The following is a 14,205-nucleotide window of genomic DNA, read 5'->3' as shown; positions in this document are numbered from 1 at the left end:
GTTCAGGGCCTAGTTTAATTTTGTCCATTGATTTACCAGGTGTTGTCAGTTTCTTGATTGGTATAGTGGAGATGGTCCTGGAGTGATGGCGTTAGCATGGCTGAAGGAAGGAAGCTTAAGAAGTGACTGGAAATCCAAGTGTTTAAGAAGGTAGGCCTGATTGATTACCTGAATATACTTTTTAAAAAAAAAAAACAAAACAAAATTAAACCAGTTCCCATATGTCCAACTATCATGTTCACTGATATTTATTCAACTACATTGAAAATTTAGGGTTTTACAAAATCATATACACAGATGTTTACAGCAGCTTAATTTGTAATTGTTAAAACTTAGAAATAAGCAGCACATCCCTATTAAGGTGAATAAATAGACTGATAGAGCCAAATGAAAGAGTCACATGCAGGGAGCTGTTAGGCCCAGGTGGACATTCGGGGGCTTCCAGGAAACAAGAGAAGACAATCTGGGAAGACTGCACACCTGATGATGTCCAGCATGTGACATTCCAGAGAGGGCAAAAGAAGAGATAAAGAGATATAGAGATAAAGAAGTTCAGTGGTGGGCTGGTGAGATGACTCAGCAGTTAAGAGCACTGACTGCTCTTCCAGAGGTCCTGAGTTCAATTTCCCAGCAACCACATGGTGGCTCACAACCATCTGTAATGGGATTCAATGTCCTCTTCTGGTGTGTCTGAAGACAGCCACAGTATACTTATACTTGTTAAATGAATAAATAAAATCTAAAAAAAAAAGTTTCTAAGAAGTTCAGTGATTGTCAGGGACTAGGTATAGGGTATCATGAATAGACTGTGAAAGGATTTTAGGATAGTTAATCTATTCGAAATAATACTGAATGTCAGTTCCTGTCCTGTTTAAACCACAGAATGTCTTAAGACCAAGGGTGTGCCAGAGTGATTATTGCTAGTCAATGTGGGCTCCTCAACTGTGCCACTCTGGTTGGGATATTGACAGTGGTAGAGGCTGTGCATGGAGTTGAGCTACAGGAGAGCACTTGGCAATTTCCATTCAACCTCGCTGTGAACTTTTTAAAAAATAAATTCTATACATGTTAAAAATGAGTACAAAAAAATTCTGTGTCATAAGAAAAAAATCAAGTGAAGGTTTTAACTATCAGAAGGAAGCCATTCCAAGCCTGACTTAACCCTCTAGCCATCTGGATATTAGAATTTCATTGAAAAAAAAAAGAAAGGAAGAATAAGATGAGATCAAGGAAAAACAATCAGAATTTGTGTGGTAAGAAAGGAAAAGGGAAAAATTAAAGGATTTTTTTTTTTTTTGAAGGAAGAAATGCTGACTCTTACTTTGTCCTCTAATCTCATGAACAGTTATGGCGTCTAGAGAAATGTGAGCAGCAGTAAGATCTACAGGAAGGGGAATGAGCTGAAAGTCACCTGGGTCTTGCAGTGCTTCCTTGGAGATCTCTGTTCAGTGCCAGTGTGATGGAGAAGTTGGCATCCTATAGAATGCACAGGGTGATGACCTTTTGAACATCACAACTCTTCACTTACGACATATCTGTCAGTTTTCGAGGAAATGGGCATTTTGTACTGGTGATGTATCACCCCATGGTACAATGCCAACAGACACTTAGCACAGAGACATTTAAAATTCCAGCATCTTTATTCATTGTGAAGTAGCTTATGTGTCATGAAGCTTGTACCACAGTCGCATTACCACAGGATGGTGACTATGTTCAGAATCACCCTTCAGGGACTTTCCTTAAGGACCTGAATTCATATGATGGCTGATGATTTTCTTAAGTCTTCAGCATATCCCATCTCTATGGCTAGTTGGAGAACTTAATTCGATTAGTTTACCTAATTGAATATTTTCTTCTTGACTAGGAGCACAGATAGTTGCTTCTGTTAAAATTTCAGCATGATTTTATCGAATGAATAAGTCCGTGACCTAATGTCCTGTCTGACCACTTGACTGTGAGGCCAAACTGTTCAATATGAGTCAGAGGAGCGTCTCAGAAACCCTTAGGGAGAATGGCTTTGAATATGGCAATATCAAGAAGAAAAGGAGGCACAGAGGCACATAACACATGTCTTTACTTAAGAAATAATGACTACCCATAGCAGAAATCTAAGGAGAAGCCTTGGGACTGTGTGAAATACAAGTTAGAAAGAGCCATATAGACAAGACAAGGGGCTAAAAGAAGCTTTGTGTATATTCTTTTTAATTTTTAATTTTATCTTTCCATTCATTCATTCATTCATTTGTTCATTTTACATCCCGATTATAGACCCCCTCTCAGTAACCCCTCACAGAGCCCCTCCTTCTCTGAGAAGGGGAAGGTCCCCCCTGGGTACTAATCCACCCTGGCACCTCAAGTTACTGCAGGACTAGGTACATCCTCTTCCACTGAGGCCAGATAAGGTAGCCCAGTTAAGGGCAGGCAACAGAGTCAGGGTCAGCTCCTACTCCAGTTATTGGGATCCCCAAGGGTCCAGGTTAGTTGACTCTATTGGTCTTACTGTGGAATCCTTATCCTCTCTGGGTTTCTCAATCCTTCCCCCAACTTTTCCATAAGACTTCCCGAGCTCAGTCTAATGTTTGGCTGTGGGTCTCTGCATCTGTTTAGTCAGCTGCTGGGTATTTTCAAAATGAAGAGATGTAGATTCAGGAAGGGCCCGAGCTGTCCACATCCTATGAGCTGATGGAGAACCTGGGAGTTGAAAAATGAGATAAGGTACCATAAAGAGGGAAGAAAATGTAGCAAACACTTAAGATAGTAAGTAATAGCATTTTGAAATGTTAAGCCAGAAGTTCAGGACTTCTAATCCCTCTCCCCTGTGATCACTTGGAATCTGCTGCCATAAGTGTGGACATAAATACTGTGTTATCTAAGAGGATGACTGAAGGATTGGGAGGCAGAGGCAAGGAGACTTACTGCAAAGCCCTTCTCAACAGTTCAGAGGCATGCTTTGCCATCGTCTCGTGCGAGAGAACAGGGGAACATAAGAAATGAAGGGCTCTGGTCTATGTTTTCTATAAGGCAGTCTGCATGGGACACAGGGCAAGCTTGACAGAAATGATGCAAAGTGAGAAATGTTAGCGAATGATAAGCTTTTAGATCTATCAGGGGTACAAGCACCCAGAGGGTACCCAAGGAGACAGTCCCTGAGAGGTCAGCATTCACCTGCAGGAAACATTCCAGCCCTCTCTCTGGTCCACAAAGTATCCGTTGGCTTGCTCCTATTCTTCTTCTAAAGGGGAACTGGCAAGGCAGTATCTCCTAGCTGAGGCTAACAGATAGCGTCGACTATGAAACTGGCCTGAGAATAATGAAACACGTAGGCTTTCTGTCTCAAGAGTTTTTTCCCACACACCAACAATTGAGGCCACTACAAGTACCATGACTACAGCTTCACAGGACTTGATCCTTCAGTGGGAAGCAACGGGAAAGGTGGGATATGGAAGTTAAGCTTAGCCAAAATATCTTAATGAGAGAAAGACTCCGTGGCTGCCCTGAACCATTCTGAGGAGCCAGAGCCTATCAACACGTCATGAAGTTCCAGCAGCTTCCAAAAAGGAGGTTCCCAGGAATAATCCCTTCATAAATCTAGAGCAGTCAGCAGTCATTGAGAGAACACTTTTTCAACATTACTGGGCCAGGGCATGTCACTGTCTAGGAGCTTGCAGAGCACAAAGGATGATAAATGGCCTCCCGATGAGTTAGTGCCTAGAGGAAGACTGAAAAGGTCTGTATGTTATCAAATCAGAGAACAACCAATGACAGATTCATAAGTTCCTGTCCTTCAAACTCAGCCTAAATAGATCTCTCAGTGATGTCTAACCTCGGCTTTGGCTCACCAGGGCCTAAGGTAGACAGGCAAGTCTACTTTCATTATGTAAGCCAGGATTATAAGCTAGGCAAAGCCCTACGGTTATCCTTGTGGGACACAAGCAATGTCCTCACAGCGGCGGTAAACTGAAAGAGGGGAGGCAGCCAGGTGAGAGTATTCTCCTTTATGGTTAACATGTCACATATGCTTTTTTTTTCCTATGAATCTATGAAGGTTTGAGGGATTAGAGAATTAGTTCAGATATGGACAAGGCCCTTGTAATTTGCCGAGCATCCAATTTTCTGTTCAAGTTCTATATCGAGTATAAGAGAAAAGACTATGTAGGTCTTGGGGAAACAATTTTGATAGTCTATTTTGTAAATTATGGTCTAAGTCTGAAACATCAAGTGAACACACACAAAATAACATGATCCTGTCGGTGAGAGTTGAGTGAGGGACACAGGGTTAGAGGTTGAGAGGGCTCAGTAGATCATGTACATGGAGAACCAGGGCTTGCTTACATGTGTAGAACTGGGTCACTTTTTGGATCTGGCTATCTGATCAGGAGTGTTACAGGCAGTTTTTATCCATAGAACTTGGAGAAAATTCACCTAACAAGAATGGATGGTTTGGCATGGAAAAGCAACTGGAACAAAAACAAGGTACTGTTGCAACAGGGACATGGGTTGGGTGTAGGATTGTGTCTTAGTTAGGGTTTTACTGCTGTGAACAGGCAGCTCTTATAAGCACAGCATTTACTTGGGGCTGGCTTCCAGGTTCAGAGGTTCAGTCCATTATCACCAAGGCAGGAACATGGCAGCATCCAGGCAGGAATAGTGTAGGAGCTGAGAGTCCAGATCTTCATCTGAAGGCTGCTAGAAGAATACTGGCTTCCAAGCAGCTAGGATGAGGTTCTTAAAGCGCCTCCCCGAGCCCCAAGTGACACACCAACTCCAACAGAGCCACACCTTCTAATAGTGCCACTCCCTGGGCTGAGGCTATAACAAACCATCACAGATTGAAATCCCCAATCTATTTCATTGAAGCAATGCAACATTGGACAAAACACTTAACCTCAGAGTTTTGGTTTCCCTATCTGTAAGATGCAACTGTACATATCTTTAGGTTGTAAGAAGTGAAAGAGACAATCTGGAATCTGGGGGGCTAGCTTAGTTGGTAAAGTGTTTGATGTGCAAGCACAATGACCCAAGTTCGATCCCCTGAACCACATTGAAATAAACAAACAAAAAAGAGAAACAGAGACAAAAACCAAGTGGATGTGGTGGCACACACTTACAATCCAAACACTAGGAAAGTAAGGGCAGGAGACTCTGCAACCCCAGCTGAGCTTAATTTTAGTCTCTGACACAAGTGACAGACCCTGTCTCACAAAAACAAAAAAAACAAACAAACAAACAAACAAAAACCCAAAAACAAACAAACAAACAAACAAAAAAAACAAAAAAAACTAAGGTGGATGGTTCTCGAGGAATGATACCCAAGAACCTATGGCTCTATGTGTCCACATATGTGTAGGCATGCATACCACATACGTACATAACAAGACAATCCAAGTTAAGCACCCAGCGTAAAGCCCAGATTTAATAGCTTGCAACAAATACATCCTTCTAGTCTCCATGATGAGGAGGGTGTGTCTCGTTTGTTATTGTCTCCTAACATGGGACATAGTAAACTGTCTACACACATTTAAAAATAACAAGTGAGTGAGCAGACAGAGCATGTGAAAGCGAAGAAACTCCAGCAAGGCATTCATAATAATGCTATCGCCACAAGAACCAAGCGCCTCTAAACGAGTTGCCACACTTATTTAGATAGAATTTCCATGGGAATATTTCCTCCTTGGGTCATGGGAAAAGCAAACAACAAAAATAAAAAGAACCTGATATCTCTCCTTAGTGGCATTATAATTAAAAAGAGGATTATCCGAGGGGGATTATGCATGGTAACATTATCATGTTAGAATAAATCCAATTATTCATTTGTAAAAGCTCAATGAGTATTCAGGTTTCTCTATAAAGAAGCAGCAGGCAGCTCTGTCAATTATATAAAGCCCCAGGTAATTTGCTGAGCACACAATAGAACAAGCTCGGGCTGTTTTAAAGAATGGTTTGTTTTTCTGATAAATGATGCCCCGAGCACTTATGACTAGTTACAATAGCTTAAAAATCAATATGACCCCAGTCCATCAGGCTAGATTAGTGTAACTTAACTATAGTTTTATGGTTTGGGGTCACCACAACATGAGGAACTGTATGAAAGGGTCACAGCATTAGCAAGGTGAGGACTACTGTATGAGAGCAACCAACAGGCAAACCTTGTCTGGCTTCCTGTGAGAAGGGATTTAAGAGTCTGTTCTGAGGAAAGACAGGACTTGTAGGAGTGACATTTCAAATGTCAATGCCATAGGATCTTAGGGCTTTTTAGTAACATGGACTCTTGGGTCCCATAGAGTTTAGTTCATCCGGTCTGGTGTGGGAATCTACACGTGTATTCCGAGTCATAGTCAAAGTGGTGCTCATGCTAAAGGGCTCCCAGCCACACTTCAAGAAAGCCCTCTCAACAATTTCACTGAAAATCTGTTCTTCTCTCTACTTGCTTTCATTTTCACACACTCAGGTACAGAAATGGAAAAGAGATGATAAATGTGTCGTTTCAACGGTTCTATGATAAAAATTTAAATGTTAAAATTAAAATGTTCGCACATGTATATGCTAATAAAGATATATATATATATATATATATGTATATATATATATATAAAACAATGAAAGTTTAGAACTTTGCCAAGACCCTGTATTCATTTCCTATTGTCATACCACAGTTCCTTTTATTCTAAGGGTTTCCATAAGCCAGAAGTCCAAGTGGGTAGAAGCTGATTCTTTTCTTGGGTCAGATGTTGGTCAGATGGGGCTCTAATCTAGGGCCTCCGAGGAAGTACGCAGACAGATTGTCAGCATTCTGTACCCCAAATATTAATAGAATTAAGTCTACATCTCTGGGGTGAGGGGTATCCCACATTCATTGCCTAATTGGTAATACCCATGTTTCTAGTTCTCCCCACACTTCTGATCTCTCTGGTCTCCACCCCCATCAGCTGGAGAAAGGCTTTGCTTTCAAGGCTCTGGTGATAATCTTTTTACTTCACTTTAAGTCAACTGACTAATAACTTTAATTATAGCTTTGAGATCTGTAATGGGACATATACTTCAGGGGTGGTAGCATATCACAGTTCTGGGCATGAGGACACTGTTGGGCTTAAACATGAGGATGAAGGCTCCTATGTTCAAGGCTTGGGCTAGAGATGCTAGAGATATTGAGAGGTAACTGGACCCCGAGGGCTCTGTCTTAGTCCATGAGTGACTCGACTTGTAGATTCCGACTGAGATCATGTTACAAGAAGTGGCAGATGCTTAGAGAGTCCTGGTTGGAGTAAGTAAGTTATCAGACACCTTTTGAGAGTGACTTTTGTCCCCGACATCTTACCGCCCCTCCTCCCTGACTGCCACAAGATGGGCAAGTTCATTCGAGAACACAATTCTTCTGCCAGAAAGCTTATCTCAGCACAGGGATGAAACCCATTGTGACAGACTTCTGAAACCCCAGATCAAAATAGGCATTTCCTTGCTGCTGTTGCTGCTGCTGTTTCCTGGTTACTGGTTGCTGTTTACTGGCTGCAGGTTGTTGGTTGGAGATATCCTGGTCAAAACTGCCCCAAGGAACTAGATGTTCCTAATCAGCAGGAGGCAGTGTAACAATAGCAACACTCCTTTCCTCCCACCTCCACTTCCAGCCTTCTTTCTTTCCTACCTGGTGTTGGTGGTTGGAAGGGATAAGGGTGGAGAAGGGTGGTAGAAATAGGAACCCATAAAGTGGCCAAAAGTCCGGTTACTTCCCCTCCTCTAAACTGTTTCTCTCAGCCATTTGTCACAGCACGAAACACTAACTGACAGAAGCGGGAGAATTTTGGAAGGCACTTTGGAACTCTCTCTAACCCCCAGCCTCCTTGTTTTCCTTGTAGTTCGCATATCCCTAACCAAGCACGGTCACAAAAAGATCTAGAAAGAATAAGTTCTTCCTTGCAATGTTAACTTGCTTAAACACACTTTGGCCTGGGGAAGTAGATCTTTAAAATATGCCCCAGACCCATTGTTCAGAGTATTGAAATGACAAATTTCAGATCCTTTCAGTCTTCTTTCCTGTTTCAAGAAGTCCGTATCGTTAATTATAGAGTTACTGGCAATGAGTTTCCAGACTACAGTGATGTAAGCTGCTTCCCCGACAAACCTCTTCCACGAGCCCGACGTCTTTCAGTCGATTTGAACTGGAATTTGGGATGGAAGTACTCCTGGCCACTTTGCAGCAGGTTTTCCAGAGAAAGAGTCTCACTGTCACTGTGGAATCCTAAGTAGGCTTCTCCCCACTCTGCACCCCCCTCCGCCCCTCCCCCCCAGGATCCTTCCAAGCTCTGGAAATATCCATCAGTCCTTAAACACAATCCAAGAGTTCTTGTTTTCTGAATTTTACAAACTGTCAGTTTCGATTTTTATTGAGCAACATGAAGTGGAGTTGTTTATGGGAACAAACAAAGCCGGCAAGCACGCTTTCCAAATGCTGGGTCTTTCCATTCTCTTAACCCAATGAAGTATCTCTGCTATGCCGGAAGAGACAAGAATGCAGCCTGCGGAGCATGCGCCTGCAAGGATTTGGATTTAGAGTGCCTCCCTGAGGTCATTTCTTGCAATCAGGCCTATTCCGAGTTTGTTTGCTTTTTAAATCTCTAGGGTAAATAAATTAGATACAAATTGTAATTCCCTTGTGGTAGAATGAGCTGTAAAATAAGGAATAAATTAGAAGATGAAACTCCATGGTAACTCTTCCTTCTTACTAAACACCCCCAGTGGCTCTTTGCAAGAGTTTACAGACACGCAGATTGGAGCCTCCCTCCCAGAGACTGTGAGCCCAGCCATGTCATGAAATGGCAGTAGAGGTTTCTGTAAATGCGTCCAGATGGAAAAGAGTGGTGGTGTAGGATCCACTGGGAGGCCCTTGTCCATCCTACTGAATGAAGAGCTCTTTACACATTGTTCTCTTCCGTAGCCTGGAGCTTTCATGGATACATACATTGAGATATACCCACTGTCGCTACTGAGGTACACTTATAAATGATGATGAAGTACACCCAAAGTACACCCACCCTCGGCACTACTGAAGTACGCTAAGGACCTGAAGTACGCTGCTGCTATGAATATTGTTGAAATACACCCACAGACACTGCTGAGGTACACCCACAGACACTGCTGAGGTATGCCCACGGACACTGCTGGGGTTCGCCCACAGACACTGCTGAGGTAGGCCCACAGAGGAAGGGCCCTTTCTACTGCCTTGCTGAGGAGGCTCCTCTCCTTCTAGTGGGACCAACCAGAATGCTTTCAAATAGAGATGTCCCCACCAGATTTTGATAGATGTTATAGAAACTGATCAAAAACATTCATATCCAGTAAATGCCTGTGGGTCTGTGGTTATAGAAACTAGTCCTGGCTGCTCATTCCGGTCCCCCAGAGTGTTTTGGTTTTTTTTTTCTCCTTCTGTTTACTGACTTAGTATAGTTATACTCTGCCTTCAAGAGGTCTGTCTTTCCAGGGCACATGCTTTAGTTACATTTATTGAGGTTTAGAGCCAACCACTGGCTCTTTTTCTTCTAATGTCTGTTCTATCTATCTATCTATCTATCTATCTATCTATCTATCTATCTATCTACCTACCTACCTACCTACCTACCTACCTACCTACCTACCTATCAATCTATCAATGTTGAGTCAGGTCTCTTTCTGTAGCTCAGGCTGCTCTGGGACTCACTCTATGTTCAGATTAGACTCATAATAGCTATCCCCTCTCCTTAGCCTCCCACTTGTTGAGATTATACACATACACCAACAAGCCGGAGCCATATTGCTGCCCTCTGCCCCCTTTCCTCTAATTATTGATACTAGATGTGAGACCCAGAGACTTGAGTATGTTAAATAAGTGCTCTTCCGTGGAGACATGCCCCTACCCCTATTTGCATTTTAACTGGATCTCCCGAGAGACCATCAATAAGAATGGAGGAGATTGCTCTAGCAGGGTCAGGCTCTTTCTCTGCTCTCTGCAATAACTGTGGGCAAATCACCATCAACCATGACCGTTAAATATTATTATAAGGAATTCCCCAGTACTGCCTGGCTTTTCTGTTGTGTGGGCTAGTGCCATGCCAAAAACTGAACTATCAATGTAGTTTAAAAAAATACAGAAACTATCTAGTTGAATCTTCTCATTTCACAGATTAGGAAAATAAGGTTCAAATAATTTTAAGGAATGACCCCAAACTCATACTGGACTTGAAAATTCAAAAACAGAATTTTTGGGGGTTAAGGTAGTTCAAATGTATCTGTTATGCTGAGGAGGTTACAGTCATGAATACAAGATGTTTCTGACATTTATTTTAAACACATGTCCCATAGTCCGGTTTTGCACTTAACTGGCATTTGCTCGAATTCCTACCAAAGCACATAAACTTCCAGGAAATGAAAGCTTTGTTTCATCCTTTGATAGAAATGGAATCCTGGAGAAAGGTGGTGTTTGAAGTTCCTCACTTATGCTTAAGAATTGGCTAGTCCCTGCTCATTTTTATTGAGTGTTAAGCTGGCAATGAGGCTGTGTCTTAAAAACAATGTCCATGGTATCAGCTATCCCACTAAGCTGTCTATTGACATTTGTAACAAGGAAGGCATTGCCCAACATCAGAGTAGGTGTAGATCAACTGAGGATGTCTGTCTGCCAAAATAATAATAACCTTTGGGCTTTCCAAAAGTCATCAATAAGGATATATATATACATATACATATACTTACATATATATATGTATGTTACCATAAGTATCAGTTATTCAGGCAGTTAGGATTGTATTCCAGATCTTTTTATTTTTAGTAGAGTTAAATTATTATATGACTAGATCTTAAAATACAGCCAGATGATGTCTACTATTATATATTTGACTTAACCAAACTAAATTCCAGTTTTCCATAAGAACACAATTCTCCCATCCAAGTATTACCCAGGCCTGGCCCTGCTTAGCTTCCAAGATCAGAAGAACAACAAAAGCTTGAGCTGAGGACATTTTCCTACAGGAATAGTTAGAAATGTCTGGAAGTATTTTTTGATTGTTACAACTGCTGTGGGGGGAGGGTTCTGTTATCACAGAGAGGATAGAGATGGAGGTTCTGCTAATAGCGTAGGATACACCACCAGACAGCTTCCACAGGAAAGATGAGGCTCCCAGTGCCTACGGTCCTGGGACCCTGATCCAAAGAAAGACTAGTGCAGTCTGATGAGTAGCTTTAGAATTCCCTGTGGAGGCTATAAAACCCGTCTTTAGGGCCATATGCTAATCATGAAGATTCAGGAGTAATGCAAGCCTAGCAATATGTTTAAACTGCAGTAGAACAACAGTGGAATTTGTACATGAGCTATTATTATTAGTCCAGCCCAGTACTGGTGCCTTCTCCATGGCATTTTCACAGTGAGACTTGCTGTCTAACAAATCATCTAAACTCCCAATCTTTCATCAATAGACATTCACTTTCATGCTTTGGGATGACTAAATGGTTGCTTCAGGTTGGACCCAGCTGATGGCCCTGCTTCAGGCAGCAGGTCTTTCGGGGCTCAGCTCTTTGGACTCGGATTTGGATCTGCTCCATGTGTGTTCTTTCACCAAAGACACACCAGCTGTTCCTGAAAGGTCCTGCAGATAGATATGCAGGTTGGGGAGTAGATGCCATCAGGCCTGGTTTTTTGTCTTTTGTTTTTCCTGTGTGCTGGAGGTCAAACCCAGCATTTCATGTATGCTGGGTTTTCACTCTACCCCAGAGCTGCATCCCTGGTCCCTCAGGATGAGCACCTTAAAGCCAAGACTCCCAAATGGGACACACACTTCTTCCCACATCACAGCCCCAAATAAGTCACATGGTCTGGCCAGCAGGGCTCAAGGGAAAATTACCTCTGCAAAATCACGTGGCACAACGTGTCATGGGTATGTTATAGTAGAAACATAGACATGCATATTTATTTCTTTTCACGATGTCAGAATTTATTTATTAAATAACCAATTCACAAGCTATGTCAGTTTTGTTGACTTAACTTGCCAAGGCATGGCAATTTCACTTGATATTTGCCTGTTAGCCACCACAGGTTCTATTATTCTAATTTTGATCATTAATGTTACTTCTTTAATCATACACCATTCTTCATGGACTAGCATGTGTAGGTATTTGCTGCTGAATTTGATGACGTGACTTCAATTTCTGAACCTCTGAGGTGGAAGGGGAGAGATGACTCCTACAAGTTGACCTCTAACCTCCACATGCATGCTATGGCACCTGTGCACCTTCACATAATACATATAGACATACATACATACATACATAATACATGCACATAATAAAAATTTAAAAATATATACAAATATATACTTCACACACCATGTGTGTGAGAGTGTGAGAGACAGTCAGTCAGTCAGACAGAGACAGAAAGGGTTAAAGAGCCTTTGGAGTTCAGTGAGGAGTTCTTGAAACTGGAGGCAGATACAGGAATAAGGTGAGTCTGCTGGGGACTGGATAAGAAGCAACTGCATGCCTCTGTCTGAGTCAGTTGGTAGGTGGGGCCTCTCAGAGGACAGCCATGCTAGACTCCTGAGGGTAAGCACAACAGAATTCATTAGTAGTGTGTCAGGGATGGGTGACTGGAGGAACCAGGGGGGCATTTGGGAATGAGAGGGATGTAACGTTAATAAATAAGCAAAAAAAAAAAAGTATCTCCATAGGCATATATGCCCAGTTGCAGAGAGGTCAGGTCCAGGGACCAGGCTGCTTTGAGGGTCAGTGTGAAGTCGGCTGGATGTCATAGGTAGCCTGGGGACAGAAGCAAGAGCCCTTCCTCACTGTGGCAGTTTTTCAGAACAAGGCTCTGACAAGAGGACAAGTGACAAGTCAGTGTTCCCGCCACATTTTGGTCTTGGAATCTCCTTCAGTGTGATAGAGAAACCCTTGTGTTTGGTGTTCCTGGCGGCAGCTGTTGTACTTGCAGATGTGTTGGGCCCTATCCTGGGCCTAGAGGAACGGCTTGAGCCAGGCCTGATTTTTGCCACCTGTCCTGGTCATTTCCGCTGCAGCGTGACTCAGCACGACCTACATGACGTGGTAGAACCCTTGTCTGCCCTGCAACTGCTGACGCAGAATAATCTCATAGGCTCCACCAGATCACCCCATTTCCCTCATATCACCCCATCCCTTCTGTTCCCTAACCCGAGAGAGACTGATGCAATAAAGCAAGTTCCTGCTTCGACAAGACTCCTGGCTTGGCGTGGTTCTTCTCGAGTCGCGGACACTCACCATCCCGCTCAGCTTTGGAGAAACCCCGCAGGTCCTTGCCTTCTCTCCTCGCAGCTATAATGCCGGCAAAGAGCAGACACAGGTGTCCCTAGTGACGCAAATTCTTCATCAGTTTGCGTCTTCTACTGTGCTGACACATGGTGGCTGCTTGCTCGTGTGAACAAGCTATAGCCAGACTCCATTCTTTCTTGGCACTGTTATTCAACATGGAGTTACTATAAGTCAAGGTAAGGCATTGCTAGAAAGCTGCTGCTGTTCCATCAACATAGGGTACCCTGTGATTGCACTACGGCTCATCCTCCTTACCCCACCAAAGTGCAGAGTAAACAATTCCCATACAATAAAGTGTATGTCTATACTTAATTTGATTTTTTCATATGTGCTTTGAAAATCATATACAAGATACAATGTCTCTTGATCATATTCACATCCACTCCCTCCTTCCGATTGCCCCTGGACTCTCTCTCCATCACACACCTCCTTTCCATCTTTACGTCCTTTGTAGGAGCTATTGAGTGTTGATGGCTGCTGTGACAGGGAGAGTCACTTTTTTTGGAGGAGGGGCCACTGGTAGCTTGCCCATGCCCCAGCGGATGACCCAAGAACTGTGTACATAGGAGAAGGCATAATTGGACTCTATAAAATGTATTTTATAAACAAAATGTCAACAGCAGTCAAATAATCTAATATATATCAGTCCTTGATCTCATTACCCAAACCAATTTTGTCTGCATCATTTGTCAGTCTCCAACCATTTGTTATACATGTCTTTAAAATAATTAAGAAAACAATTAAAGATAACAGGAGTGTATGCTACATACTTTCACTAGTAAAAATGTAATGGAGACAGCCATTTCTAGTAAGGATAATGAGAATAGGGGCCAGAATTCACAAGTGCCAACAAAAAAGAAAAAATGTCACATAATTCTTTAAACGTTTGTACCTACCGTA

This window comes from Mastomys coucha, unplaced genomic scaffold, assembly GCF_008632895.1.
Source record: "Mastomys coucha isolate ucsf_1 unplaced genomic scaffold, UCSF_Mcou_1 pScaffold13, whole genome shotgun sequence".
NCBI lineage: Eukaryota > Metazoa > Chordata > Mammalia > Rodentia > Muridae > Mastomys > Mastomys coucha.
Note: the sequence above shows the minus strand (reverse complement) of the source record.